Source organism: Oryx dammah, unplaced genomic scaffold (genome assembly GCF_014754425.2).
Source record: "Oryx dammah isolate SB20612 unplaced genomic scaffold, SCBI_Odam_1.1 HiC_scaffold_10, whole genome shotgun sequence".
Classification (NCBI taxonomy): domain Eukaryota; kingdom Metazoa; phylum Chordata; class Mammalia; order Artiodactyla; family Bovidae; genus Oryx; species Oryx dammah.
Window position 1 is genome coordinate 1275968 of NW_024070194.1, and position 15870 is coordinate 1291837.

Sequence of the window (15870 nt, forward strand, 5' to 3'; positions counted from 1 at the left end):
TAGGGTGCTCTTGCCCACTTAAAATGTGGCAGAAACTGGGCTAAACACTTTGCATTTTAGTCTCACAAAAATTTGCAGGGGTGAGTAATATTAGTGTCTTCATTTTACATATTTTAAGGCAGGTTCCAGTATTGATGGTTAGGTCAGTCTGTGCTTGAGTCAAGATTTAACCTAAGTCTCTGACTTCAAAATCCCTTTTGAGGGCAGACGAGCCATTCATCCATTGGATGTATAGTGTAAGGCCGTTTCCTAACTCAAACCATCGCCTTTTACACACACCACACACATGCCTCACACATGCCCACATGTGCATACGCTGCCCTGCTGTAAGAGCTCCAGGTTTCTTTATTCGCATTCCTACCACTTAGAGTTAGAAGGAGACCCAGACACAGCCCCAAGGGTAAGTCGTGATCTGAATCAATTAAGGCAATCTCATGCTCTTTCTTTGACTGGCTTGGAAAGCGTCTATGAACCAATTCTGTCAAATGAGATGCAGTGAAAATCCATTGCCAGGGCATCATAAAGTGTTTCTTAGCTCTTAGAAAAAGGAGATTCAAGACTAGAGAGGATTTGTTCTTTTCTTTTCTTTTTTCTGCTCTTGAACAATGAGGTGTTTAGGAGTCCCTGCAGCTATTTTGTGATCATGAGGGAAGTGAGACAGCATGCCAAGGATGACAAGGCAGAAAGTCAGAAAGGAACTGAATTCTTAACAGCATCATTGAACTTCTTAGTTGGCCAAGCAGAAGCTGCCTCAACTTGAGATTTAGTATTCGAAAAATAAGTCTCTTTATTGAATCACTGTGACTTGAGTCTGGTACAACTTGGAGTGAGAGACTTTTAAAGATACCCTAATACTTTATAGTATATTTGCAAAGATTCTAGTAAATGAAACATCTGTTGATTTATATTCTCTGCCCTCTTCTCACTTTTGACTCTTCCTCTTCTCAGGCCAGGCTTCCCGCATACAATGTCCTCAGGCCATAACATTCTAGTTATTCACTAGAATCAATTTTCCCTCACAAAAATAAGCTAACACATGATTTGTGATATTACACATAGATCTATGTAATGATGATACTATATCACATGTAATAATATGAACGGGCGCAGCCCCCATCTTGCTGGACTCCTTATTCCTGCAACGGCTTTGAGGAAGGAAGCAACAAGGCTGAGGACCCGCAAACAGCAAGGACTTCTGAGTGGCCTTTAGGACCTCTGGGCGACCTCTAGCAGTCTGTCCAAGAAACTGAAGCCCTTGGTGCCCCAGAGGCAAGTAAAGGAGTCCTGCCCACAGTGTGAGTCTGGAATAGATTCTTCCATAGTCGAGCTTTCAGGTGAGTCCCAGCCCTACTGACATCTTAAATGCAGCTTTACAGGGGACCCAGCTGGGACCCCTCACCCACAGAAACTGCAGGAAAACACATATGTGCTGTTATATCCCATTACTCTTGTTTTTCTGAAACAAGAGAAACGAGAGATTTGAGCACCTGGAAAACCTTAGAAGTAAGCACCTGCTTAAAGTTTGCGTTCTAGGCACCTTGCCTGCCTCACCCTAGTCCAGACTTTAAAGTAACATAATGTTTTCAGCTATGGAGTCTGTGAGAAGGATTTCATGGAACTGAGTCGTAGCTTGCCTATTCTGTCCAGTTAAGCTGACACTGATTTCTTCCCCCGTAAAGGGTGAGGCTTCCCCAACGGCTCAGAGTTCACAGCTCACCCTGCAATGCAGAAGTCTGCTGCAGATGCAGGTCCCATCCCTGGGTTGGGAAGATCCCTGGAGGAGGGCGTGGCCAGTCTTGCCTGGAGAATCCCATGGACAGAGGAGCCTGGTGGGCTACAGTCCACGGGGTCGCAAAGAGCAGACACTGAAGTGACTCAGCACTCATGCATACAGTGTTAAACACAAAGCAATTAAGAATATTCCGTGCTTTGTGGTGTTAACTAATTACACTTTATTAAAAGTACAATTCTTTAAAATACCAGTAATTCCTCAGTTTTTCTATATTCATTTTCCCAACCCCCTGTATACACAGCCTAAGAAAGTGCCTATACTGTATATCTCACCTCCCTAGCAGCTCATGGCAAACCCCGAGCTCAAGGAAAGAATTCGGCAGCAGTGGTCAGGATTTCTAAGGTGGTTCTTTTTTTTTTTTTTTTTAATGTTTCCAGGTGGCTCAGTGAGTAAAGACTCCGCCTGCAATACAGGAGACATGGGTTTGATCCCAGGGTCAGGAAGATCCCCCAGAGAAGGAAATGGCAACCCACTCCAGTATTCTTGCCCGGGAAACTCATGGACAGAGGAGCCAATCCATGGTGTCCCAAGAGTCAGACACAACTCAGCAACTAAACCACCACCACCAAATGTCCCTTACCTGAAAAACAGGGAGATTAATAAGACCCTCCACATGGTGAGCCTTTAAAATTAATACCAGTAAAGTTCTTAACACAGAACCTGGAATAGAATATGCAATCAATAAATAAATGCTGATAGAAAACATTTAATAAACATTGATTATGTGTTGGATACAGAACCAAAACCTTATTAACTTTAGCTGAACTTTTATACAAACATGTAGTTGTATTTACCCATCTTACAGAAGGGAACACTGATCCCTAGAGAGAGCTAGCATCTTGCCCAGGTTCCACAGATGATAAATGGTTCAAAAGGAAGCAGTCCAATAGCAAGGTCGACCTCACCATGCTCTCCGCCAGTCCCCACTGCTCACTGTTAACTGCTCCTCTTTAGCCGAAAATTCGGTTTTCTTCCCTCCCTCCCTTGCTCCTTCCTTTACAATGGGCCTGTCTGCCAGCGTTTGCGGACCTGTATTATCAGTATGATACACACAAGATCCCTGGAGAAGGAGATGGCAGCCCGCTCCCGTACTCTTGCCTGGAGAATCTCATGGACAGAGGAGCCTGGTGGGATACCGTCCACGGGGTCACAAAGAGTCGGACAGGACTGAAGCGACTTCGCGCGTGCACGCGCATGCACGCTCACGCACGGGCGCGCACGCACACGCACGCACGCACGCACGCGATGCGTCTCGGATGCTCTGGAGGCAGCGCTTTACCGTAAGTGACGCCCAGCGGCCTGCTTGTGCTCCGCCGCTCCATCGCGTCTGACCCTGGGCGCCCCGTGGACCGCAGCCCACCAGGCTCCTCTGTCCATTGATTTTTCCAGACAAGGACACTGGAGGGGGTGGCCATTTTCTTCCCTCCCGGCCCAGGGGTTGAACCGGCGTCTCTTGCCTCTCCAGCATCGGCAGGCGGGTTCTTTACCACTAGCGCCACCTGGGAAGCCCTGAAATTCCTTTAGCTTCTCTGGAATTCCTCTTTTTAAAGGGAGAGATTGGGGCTTTTCAGTTCTAGTCACTGTTCATCTCATCTGATACGCTCTTCAAAATGGAAGTTAAAAATATCAAAATGGAAGCTACTGGACTCGTGGGGCATTCCAGTGGAGAGGCCGTCGCCTCTCCTTGTGACAAATGACTGACTCCCTTAGTCAGACGCCCTCTTCTCTCCACACACAACCAGCCGCTCTAAGGCCTCACAGAGCAAAAGGAGGAACGCCGTGCCTCTCACCCCATCCTGTGTTAGCGTTTGAATAAACAGATTGCTCCTAAGTGAACTCAACTCTGAAGAAAAACTGCAAGTCACTGAACTCAGGAAGACAAAAATACAGCAACTTTGAATGAGAACAGAGTCTGGTCCAGATGAATCTATATTAGTCGGGAGTTTCATATATATATCAGAAATATTTCTTCCTACTGCTCTGGCCCACCGAGGTAGAAAATTGATTCACTGGCTCTGGAAAAGCACATTGTGTCTGTCCTCCATAATCCATTGGCAATCTTAATTGATTGTCGCACTGCCTGTCTCTGGTAGGACGTATAATCACAACCTCAATTCTATAAAGCATTTTCTGCTGCAGGAGGATGAGAAAAACAATCTACAGGTGTTGCATTGAAGAGCTTCATTAAATTTTCTATCCAACTCGCCCTCAAACCCATTCAGTGGCTTATTAATTTTGTAAACCGAGATGTTGCTCATTAAAGGGAGGACGTTCAGGTATTAAATGCCAACGATCCTACAGAATGGAACGGTTTATAAGGGTACTGGATTCTTTTCCCACAAAAATTAAATTCATAATTGGCAAGGAACATTTGCCGCTTGCTTCCTCATCATCCATTCCCCCTTTTTCCAGCTACCCATGGATGCTGAAAGGCATCTTTCCACCTTCCCTCTTCAGCAGACATGATCAGAGAACAGCTCTGTTCTCAGAGGACAGTGAAAGAAGAGAGTAGAAAAGCTGGCTTAAAACTCAACATTCAAAAAGCTAAGGTTACGGCATCTGTTTCTATCACTTCATGGCAAATACGTGGGGAGAAAATGGAAACAGTGACAGATTTTATTTTCTTGGGCTCTAAAATCACTGCGGATGGTGAATGCAACCATGAAATTAAAATATGCTTGCTTCTTGGAAGAAAAGCTATGACCAACCTAGACAGAATATTAAAAAGCAGAGACATTACTTTGCCAACAAAGGTCTGTCTAGTCAAAGCTACGATTTTTCCTGTGGTCATGTATGGATGTGAAAGTTGGACTATAAGGAAGGTTGAGGGTCGAAGAATTGATGCTTTTGAGCTGTGGTGCTGGAGAAGACTCAGAGTCCCCTGGACTGCAAGGAGATCCAACCAGTGTATCCTAAAGGAGATCAGTCCTGAATATTCATTGGAAGCAGTGATGCTGAAGCTGAACCTCCAATACTTTGACCACCTGATGTAAAGAGCCAACTCACTGGAAAAGACTGATGCTGGGAAAGATTGAGGGCAGGAGGAGAAGGGGGAGACAGAGAATTGAGTCCATCACCGACTCAATGGACATGAGTTTGCTCGAACTCAAGGGGTTAGCGAAGGACAGAGAAGTCTGGCAAGCTGCAATCCACGGGGTCACAAAGAGTCGAACATAACTTAGTGACTGAACAGAACAACAGCCCTAGGACTCAACCAATCAGCAAAACACCCACCCTGAGCATGTTCAGGGCTGGGCGTGTGATCCAAGCTGAACTCACCAGAGTGAACAGAGGGGCTTTCAGCAGAAATACTAGGGGGGAAAAGAGAGTCTCTCTTTCTCACTGGGTTTGACCTTGGAAGCATTTAGCCTCAGATTGTCCTGGCAGCCATGTTGCAAACATAAAAGGCAAAGTCCAGGGATGGTCTCAACAGAGAAGAAACAGAATTGAGTGATGGAGAAACAGAAGCAGTAACCTTTGACAGCTTCAGTCTCTGCTCTGGGCCTGACCTGCCATGACCTTCTACTCAACTGTGTGAGCCAGGACTGACTTCTCCTGCTCAAGACAAAGAGGAATAGGTGTTTAGACATGGCATTGAAGGGAAGCTAAAAGATATGTTCCTAATTGTTGTTAAATAAATATGGATAATTACCATGTTCATTTTGATTAAAACAAGCAAAGTGAGGCCCCATTACACATCTGGTAGGCATGACTGGAAGCATTTCACGTGGTTCAGTTCAGTTCAGTCACTCCGTCATGTCCGACTCTTCGAGACCCCGTGGACTGCAGCACGCCAGGCCTCCCTGTCCATCACCAACTCCCAGAGTTTACTCAAACCCATGTCCATCGAGTTGGTGATGCCATCCAACCATCTCATCCTCTGTCTTTCCCTTCTCCTCCTGCCCTCAATCTTTCCCAGCATCAGGGTCTTTTCCAATGAGTCAGCTCTTTGCATCAGGTGGCCAAAGCACTGGAGTTTCGGCTTCAGCATCAGTCTTTCCAATGAATAGTCAGGATTGATTACCCCTGGTTGGATCTCCTTGCAGACCAAGGAAATCTCAAGAGTCTTCTCCAACACCACAGTTCAAAAGCATCAATTTTGGGGCACTCAGCTTTCTTTATAGTCCAGCTCTGACATCCATACATTTCATGTGGTAGTCTCCCTGTAAATTTTGTTTCATCCATCCAATACATATGACCACATGGATCATGAACTAAGTGCTTGGTCTATGCAGCCAGACTGGCTGGATTCAAACCCTGCTTCACTTACCCACCAGCTGCATGAAACTGGGAAGCCCCTTCATCTGCCAGTGTTCCAGTCTCCCCATCTATAATAATAACATATTCCTCCTAGGGGCATTATAAGGCTATAATAGGGTAATTTATGAGAAGCTGTAGAACCGTGTCTGGCATGCTCTTAATATAAATGAATAAAATGTCAGTCTTAAAATCTCTCACCTGAGAGTTGTCATAGTTATAATAAATGTCCTAGATAAGTTGACATGAATACATATCAACCATGGATATCAATTTCTAAGTGTTTGAAATATACTTCCCTCTTTAGTACCACATCTCCTCTGCTTGGGACCCGCTGCCATTTTGCTAGCCACAGCCCCCCTTCCTGAATGTGCATCCAAAAGGCACAGGTTGCAATGACTGCCCTGCTTCTCCCCATCCCGTCCCAGACAAGTCAACATTGAAAGGTGCTTGTAAACCGACACAGGCATGTGAAAATAGTTGGCTATTTTATATGTGTGTGTCTCCATCTGTTTAAAAACAAAGAAAATGCCCTCATGCAGAGGAGCAGTGGAGGACAGTGGTGTCTGAGGGGCTTGAAAGAGGCTCAGGGAGCAGCTGTTATGTGACTGAGGGGAGTTGCCGGAACAAACGAGTAACTCTCCTTACCTGGTCACCCCTGTGAAGGGCCTACTGCGATCATGATCTCAGAAGAAATGTTTCTAGTTAAGGGTCTCAGTTGTATCCAACTCTTTGCCACCCCTTGGACCATAGCCTCCAGGCTCCTCTGTCTGCGGGATTCCCCAGGCAAGAATTCTGGAGTGGGTTGCCATGCCCTTCTCCAGGGGATCTTCTCTACTTAGGGATCGAACCTGGGTCTCTTGCATTGCAGGTGGATTCTTTACCTGCTGGGCCACCAGGGAAGCCTATAAAGGTCTCAATAGGTGTGCATGGATGCGAAGTTGCTCAGTCCGACTCTTCCCAACCCCGTAGACTGTGGATTTATTTCAGTAGAAATACTCTAATTGTCATCCAAGAGCTGTGTTAAATGCTGGTGCTACAAAGATGAATATTCACATAAACCTTGTCCTTGAAGAACCCATAGCTATAAGCTTGTGGCACATGTAACAGTGCAACGTAGTATCTTATTGCAGCACAAGCGGAAGGGATCAATTAATGACGCCTCTGGAGAGCAACTTGGTTTAAAGAATACTGAATTCTGTAACAGGTTTCAATAAGTGCTCCCTGGGGCCAGGTGGTTGAGGAACATCTTAGGTGTTCTTGGACTAATAGAAGGGTGCTGCTGGTAAAGAACCCACCTGCCAACGCAGGAGACGTGGGACACAGGTTTGATCCCTGGGTTGGGAAGATCCTCTGGAGGAGAGCATGCAACCTACTCCAGTATTCTTGCCTGGACAATCCCTGGACAGAGGAGCCTGGCGGGCTACAGTCCATAGGGTCACAAAGAGTCAGACAGGACTGAAGCAACAGTGTGCACCCGTGGACTAATAGAAAATAGACTCGACATGGGCTCCCCAGTACTGAGCATGGGACTTAATAAATAATTCTGAGCTTAACTGGACGAGCACAGCTGTATTTTTTCTCTCCTTGCGAGTGCAAATGCTGTTGCCTGAGACACCATCATTAAGCTGCCTGGTGAGAAAGCACACTCATGCAGATGTCAGCTTTTCTCCAAAGAAGGTAGCCCCAGTGAGTGGAGAGGCAAAACCACAAGACTTCTTCTAGGGGCTAAGTATGGCCACAGGCTGAAAGCTAAATGCAATCTAAGAATAGATAGAATGTAAACTCCTTAAACAAAATAAAAGATTTACCACAAGATAGGGTTTTGTGTTTGCAGGGTAGGGCTTGCCCTCCTTGTAAATCAGGGAGCAAAAATGAACCTCCCTGTACTTCCCTGGTGGTCCAGTGGATAAGGATCCAAGGCAGGGGACATGGGTTCAGCCCCTGAATTGGGAAGATCCCACATGCCATGGGGCAACTAAAGCCCACAGGGGCAGCTACGGAGCCCAGGTGCTGTGAATGCTAAGGCCTGTGGGCCTGGAGCTGGCTCTCTGCAACGAGATAAGTCACCCCAGTGAGAAGGCCGAGCAGCACAGCAGAAAGTAGTCCCCGCTGCCTGCAGAGAAAGCCCCCGCACAGCAGTGAGGACCCCAGGCAGCCAAAACAAGTGAACTGATTAATGAGAAAAATAGCTCCCCCAGAAGATAAGCTCCATGAGAGAGAACAGGTGTGGAGTCTGTATACCTGACTCTTATCAACCAGATGGCTGGCCAAAGTAGGTGTTTAATAATCCTGATTTTTAGTCTAAATCATTGATGATTTACTGACTATACATTCCAGAGTGAATGGGGGGAAACGGTCTTTCCTATGTCATGATGAAAATACAGTTTAATACGGGCTTCATAGAGAACAGGCTGTCAATATGCCCTGAGAGCTTTGAGTGAGAGCTTCATCATCCCATCACCACCATCTCAGATTCCATCTTCTAGCTGACAGGCTGCACTGCGCCCAGCGCGAAACAGGCACACTTCCCTTTAAGCCTCACCACAGCCTTACTGCTAGATCATCACACCAACTCCAGGCTCATGCGTAGGGACGCGTTCGCGGAGGCATGTGCCAAATTACTCAACAGGCAAGAGGCAGAACCCAGATTCTAACAGCCATTTCTGATTCCAGAGCCTAGCCATGGTAAATGGTGTCTTAACAGACGGTGTAATCTGTGTGTGTGTGTGTATGCTTGCACACATGTGTGTGGAGTTTTTTTTTAATCGTGTAGACTGTTTCTCCTAATTACAATTAGCAGAAGAAATAATTGTGTGCTTCAAAATTTAGTCAACATGTTAAGTTTTATTTGTTTAACATTTTTGCCTTTTCCCTTCTTGTTTGTGCTAAAACTGTATAACTTGAGCCTGTGGTTCACGTTTCTCTGCAGAAGTGTTGTTTCCCTACTCAACAGTTTGGAGAACATTTTAGGTTTCTTTTTAACTGGAGAATAATTGCTTTACAATGCGTTCATCTCTGCCGCACATCAGCATGGATCAGCCCTGCTTGAACAGGTGTCCCCTCCCTGGCGAGCCCCCTCCCCTCCACCTTACCCCTCCCCTCCAGGCTCACCGAGCGTACAGTTCCCTGAGCCACACAGCAACCCCCCACCCCATCCCACGCTGTCTGTTTCACCTGTGGTGATGCGTGCTTTGAAGCAACAGACGGCTTGACATTAAGGCCAGGTGACGTATCTGTTGAAATCGTTGATGTTCCACATTCCAGACCGCAGCTGGCCATTTTGGTCCTTGGATCACCACGGCTCCGCGATCTAGAATGAGTGTCTTCAATAGCCAGTGACTCCTCTCATTTCTTCTCCTGCCCATCGCTGCAGACCCCCCTCCCCTCTTTCAGTAAATAGGCCGCTAGATGAATTGACTTCCAGTGAACTAGCCCATACTTTCTACTCTGAGGCCACCAAGAAACATTCTTGCTGCACTTTGTAGAACAATTGACTTCCTTTAATGCAATCACATTTTAGATTAGACTCTGCGATTGGTTAAGTAATTTACGGTATGGTAATACAATGTAAATACAGAGCAAATCAAGATTATGTTGCACACAAAGTTACGAATCTGGCAAGACATTTTAAATATATTGAATGGATAAATATATTCAGGTTACAAAAAGGATAAAATATATGACACCGTTTCAAACAGAACATCTAAATCGCATTTATGTCTGTAACGACATACATCACAATTTTAATAGCATTATTTTCTGCACTGTGGTATTGTAGTTTTTTTTTAACCTATAAAAATACATACATAAGTACATATAATTGCACATGTAGAGTAATTGCTGGAAGAAAATTCAGAATACTTTTCTATATTATCTAATTATTCTAAAATAAATATAGGCTATAATTCCACAGAGCAGGGATTTTTGGCCATTTTAATCACTGTTTGTATCCTAGTCTCTGCAGGGGTCCCTGAAATGTAGTGGTTCTTAATATATATTTTTGAGTGAATAAAAGGTTATTCTCTTGTAAAAATAATTCAAAACAAGACAGACTTTTTTAAATTAAATGATGCGGAGAGAATCATCGTAAAGTAAAAAATACTTGAGTATGTCTACATCACGCTTATGTGTGCGTTAAGTCCTTTCAGTCGTGTCCGACTCTTTTCAACATTATGGACTGCAGCCCGCCACGCTCCCCAGTCCATGGGATTCTCCAGGCAAGACTACAGGAGTGGGTTGCCATGCCCTCCTCCAGGGGGTCTTCTCGCCCCAGGGGTTGAACCCCAGTCTCTTACGTCTCCTGCATCGGCAGGCAAGCACCACCAGTGGCCCCTGGGAAGCCCACCCGCACCATGTCATACACCAAGACTAAGCTGCAACCAGACACAAGGATCGGATATGGAATCAAAGTCTCCTGTCCTACCTCCGTCCCATTTCTGATACAACTAGAGAGGTCCATCCACAGCACACCTTCGATTGTACCCCTCCTCTATCTAAGAGCTCTTAAGACTGTCTTTAGTGCGCTGATTCTAGAGTTTGAAATGTTAAAAGCATGGAACACAGCTTGGAGATCCTGCTTGGTACAGAACCTGCCCACCGCCCACTCCACTTGTCCTCTCTCTCCCAACTGCATTTGGAACTGGGACTTAGGTTCTCTCCATCTCAAAGAACTCGAAATTCTTAGCTTCAGAGACACCACGTGTGGCTTCCTTCCTCTAGAAATGCCTCCCAACAGAATTCTCCTAGCTAAGCACTCGCTTCTCATCTTTCAAACTGTACTCCATCAATATTTACACTATCTTGAAGTATCTTCCCACAAAATACATACTTGTTTTAATTTTTTAAATTTATTTTTGGCCTCACCATGCGGTTTGTGGAATCTCATTTCTGAACCTGGGACTGAACCTGGCCCCCAGGAGTGAAAGCACCAAGTCCTAACCACTGAACCACCAGAGAAGTCCCCATATTTATTTAAAAAGGAAAAACAGTAACTCTGCTGACAGAACCTGGCCAGCAACCCCTTAAGCAAGCAGTGAATCATCCTCAGCTGCTGAGATTCAGCCGTTAAGTCGTGTCCAGCTCTTCTGTGACCCCAGGGACTGTAGCCCGCGAGGCTCCTCCATCCACCGTATTTCCTGGGCGAGAATGCTGGAGTGGGCAGCCATTTCCTCCTCTGGGGGGTCTTCCCAACCCAGGGATCGAACCCGCGTCTCCCGCACAGTCAGGTGGACTCTTCACCCCTGAGCCACCTGGGAGGCCGGCATCCTGAGAGTGAGGGCTCAGACACACAGCACCACCGCTCCTGCCACCAGCACTGGGCGTCGGCTCGCCTCCTCTGTGGCAGCCCCTCTGGGGGACGTTGTGGAGTCTCACTGTGGTTTTAACTTGCCTTCCCCGTAAGAAGCCAAGGTTGGACATATTTTCATATGTGTATTTGCCATCTTGTATCTTCTTCATTGAAATGTCTCTTCATGTCTTTTGTCCATGTTTAATTACCTAGTTTTTTTCCCTGTTGTGTTCTGAGTGCTTCATGTGTTTTTACTACTAGTCCTTTGCTGGGTGTGCGGTGCAGGCATTCCTCCCACTTGTCTTTTCATCTGCTTAATGGCTACAGCAAATATGAAACAGCTCAACTCACAGGAAGGATAACGTAAGACTTCACGTCAAGGGCGTATATACCACCACCTATTACCAAATACCAAATAGTTGACTGTCCAGAAGAAAATTAGAAATCAGGCCAAAAGGCAAGAAAAAGCACTGTCTTGAGTATACAAAACAAGCATTTGCATTTGCATCAGACTTAAATGTGGTACAGATTTTGGAATTATCAGACAGAGAATTTAAAGTAACTATAATAATATGCTAAGTGCTCTAATGAAAAACGTATTCGATGTGCAAGAACAGATGGGTGATGTAAACAAGATGCACGGAAAATCTAAAAAAGAACGCAAAAGAAATGCTAGAAATACAAAAAAATCTGTAACCGAAATGATGGATGCTTTGTAATAATCATAAGTAGACTGGGCACAGATGATGAAAGAATCAGTAAACTTAAAAATAGGCCGATGGAAAAAACCTCCCAAACTCAAACGTAAATAGGAAATAGAACAGAATGTCCAAGAACTCCGGGATAATTTCAAAATGTGTGTTCTGTGTATAACTGGATTATCACAAGAAAAAGTGAGAATGGAGAAGAAATATTTAGAGTAATAATGGCAGAGAACATTACAGAGTTAATGTCACCAAATCACAGACTGAAGAAGTGCAAGGAACACCAACAGGATAAATACTAAAAAATAGAAATCTACGTCCAGGCGGATCACATTCAAATCGTAGAAAACCAGACATAAATCCTTGAAACAAGCCAGAGGAAAAAATAAACACCTACATTATGGCAGAATTAAAAAGACAGTTATAGCAGATTTATCAGAAGCCATACGAGGAAGAAGACAACACAGTGAAATGTTCAAGGCGCTGGAAGAAAAACCCCACCATCCGGAATCCTAGAGCCAGCGAAATCATTCCCCAAAAGCAGAGAAGTGATAATGATGCTCTTAGATTAGCAAAAACTGGAGGGATTTTTATCAGTAGCAGACCTGCCCTGAAATAAATGTTAAAAGAAGTTCTTCAGAAAATAAAATAAAATTACATGGATCAGAAACTCAAATCTACACAAAGAAATGGAGAAAATCAGAAAAGGAATAAATGAAGGGAAAATGGAATATTGTATTTCTTATTCAGAATTTTAAAACAACACTGCTAACTCACTTCAGTCATGTCCGACTCTGTGTAACCCCATAGACAGCAGCCCACCAGGCTCCCCCCTCCCTGGGACTCTCCAGGCAAGAACACTGGAGTGGGTTGCCATTTCCTTCTCCAATGCATGAAAGTGAAAAGTGAAAGTGAAGTTGCTCAGTCGTGTCCAACCCTCAGCGACCCCATGGACTGCAGCCCACCAGGCTCCTCCACCCATGGGATTTTCCAGGCAGGAGTACTGGAGTGGGGTGCCATCGCCTTCTCCATTAAAACAACATAGGGAATATTTTATAATAAGGTACAAGCCCCTTCCATATTTGATTTGCATATATTTTCTTCCAGTCTGTGGGTTGTTCTATTTTACTTTCTTGGTTTTTACCTTTTGATGGGCAAACATTTTGAGTTTTTAAAAAATTTACAGGTATTTTAATAGAAAAATATATAATTGATAAAATAGCTATTTGGAAAAGATGAACTTGAATAAAAAATATGTATTTGTCACATACAGGGCTTAGGGTCACAGGGATAAAAGGAGTAAATACAACATGCAGTTACAAGAGACGCAGCCATATCAAAGTATCCATTCTCTGCCTCATTACAAACATGTGGCTTTACTATTTATACCACAAATCCCTAGTCTGACTTAATGTCATTGTCCTACCAGTTAACAGGAGGTTTGACCCAGTTAAAGTGTTAATCTTCTTAAGCTGATCACAAGGAATAGCGTTAATAATGACTATTTGGGACACCACTAAGCTGATGCCATGAAGACAGATGAAGTCCACTGAGACTTTCTTCTTATTTTCTTCTTAAAACCTTAACTCCATCACATCAGGAATCTTTTAAGTATTCATTAGGACAACTTGTGAGAAGGCTTTGTACAAAGTGAAAAAAAAAAACCCAACATTTATCCCATCTAGATTTATAAATTAATTCATCCAAGGTTTTTAGTTGTTGCTGCCCTAAGTTATTAGAAAATTTTTCTAAAACAGAAAAACACCTATTACAAGTGAATACCTAACCACTATAAAACATTTCAAGCCCAATTTATAAAAGCTTCTAGAGAGACAATGTTATTTAATTTTTTAAGGAGTAACAAACCAATGTTTCAATTACTTCGTTTATTTTCAAAAGAGAATATATATTTAAGAATTTGAACACTGAAAATAAAGGGAAGTGGGTGTTCAAAAAAGCACATTTTGAAAGTTAGCCTTTAAAATTGTTTTTCCTCAGAAGAATCGTTTTGAAAAAGAAGGAGCAATCTTGCAGTACACCTTTTCACGGTACTTGGGGAATATCGCTGAGGAGGAAATGGCTCCCCACTCCAGTGCTCTCGCCTGGAAAATTCCATGGACAGAGGAGTCTGGTGGGCTGCAGTCCACGGCCTCCCAGAGTCAGAAATGACTGTGCCGCTGAGCACACACACAGAGAATGTAGAACCGAGCCACATGAGCGTGCTCAAAGAACCCAGCCGACATCAGCTAAAGCCACATAAGACCACACAGCCAGCCAGCAGCTAGAGGAGAAGCTGACTGCCTAGAGAGGCTCTTATCTAGAACAAGCGACTTACGCCCTGGAAATGAAAGTCAGACTCGAATTTTAACTAAGGAACTATTAAAATGACTCCATCAATAATTTATACACCAAGATGTTGAATGAAATATTTTAGCAGTGAACATCTGGTGTTGCATGGTTAATAAGGAAAAAGCATATTTGGATATGTTGCAAAATGAAATTCTACATTGCCTTGTTTTTACCTCTTCAAATCGTTATTCATAAATCATTATACTCAGTTAAAGTGATCACCAGTTTCTAAAATCACAATTATTAGAGCTATTATTCTGGGATAATCTTTGGGTATTTCCTGACCTGGAGATTAAATATTTGTTCAGAAGACTCTTGAGAGTCCCTTAGACTACCAGGAGATCGACCCAGTCCATCCTAAAGGAAATCAACCCTGAATACTCATTGGAAGGACTGATGCTGAAGCTGAAGCACTAATACTTTGGCCACCTGGTGTGAAGAGGCAACTCACTGGAACAGACCCTGATGCTGGGAAAGATTGAAGGCAAAAAGAGAAGGGGGCTGCAGAGGATGAGATGGTTGGATAGCATCACCAACTCAATAAACATGAATCTGAGCAAACTCTGGGAGATAGCGAAGGACAGAGGAGCCTGGCGTGCTGCAGTCCATGGGGTTGCAAAGAGTCGGACACAACTTAGCAACTGAACCAAAGCAACAACAGAGAGGCAAGCTGGAATGTCCTAGGGTATGCCTTTAAACATCCGTATTTTGAGAGGAAGCCTTTTGTCTGCCCAACATTACTGAGTATTTGATGAGCAAAGTCCATGTTGAGCAGGAGTCTGGAGTCCCTTCCTCATTACTGTATCCAACAAACCGGGAAACACACTGTGCCCGATGGCGTCCATCTTGCTAGTTCTTGCTGAGGACTCACTAAAGTATCACGTGAAGCACTCTGTGTATATTCACACAATCAGTTCAGTTCCTTTCAGTCACTCAGTCGTGTCCGACTCTTTGTTTCCCATGAACTGCAGCACGCCAGCCCTTTCTGTCCATCGCCAGCTCCCAGAGCTTGCTCAAATTCATGTCCATTGAGTCAGTGATGCCATCTAACCATCTCATCCTCTGTCGTCCCCTTCTCCTCCTGCCTTCAATCTTTCCCAGCATCAGGGTCTTTTCAAATGAGTCAGCTCTTCACATGAGGTGGCCAAAGTATTGGAGTTTCAGCTTTAGCATCAGTCCTTCAATGAACACCCAGGACTGATCTCCTTCAGAATGGACTGGGTGGATCTCCTTGCAGTCCAAGGAACTCTCAAGAGTCTTCTCCAACACCACAGTTCAAAAGCATCAATTCTTCAGCACTCAGCTTTCTTTATAGTCCAACTCTCACATCCATACACGACCACAGGAAAAACCATAGCCTTGACTAGACGGACCTTTGTTGGCAAAGTGATGTCTCTGCTTTTTAATATGCTTTTTAATGTTCACACAATAAGCCTGTGTGAATCAGAATTAGGGGTTATTCTTCACTGTATTTCACA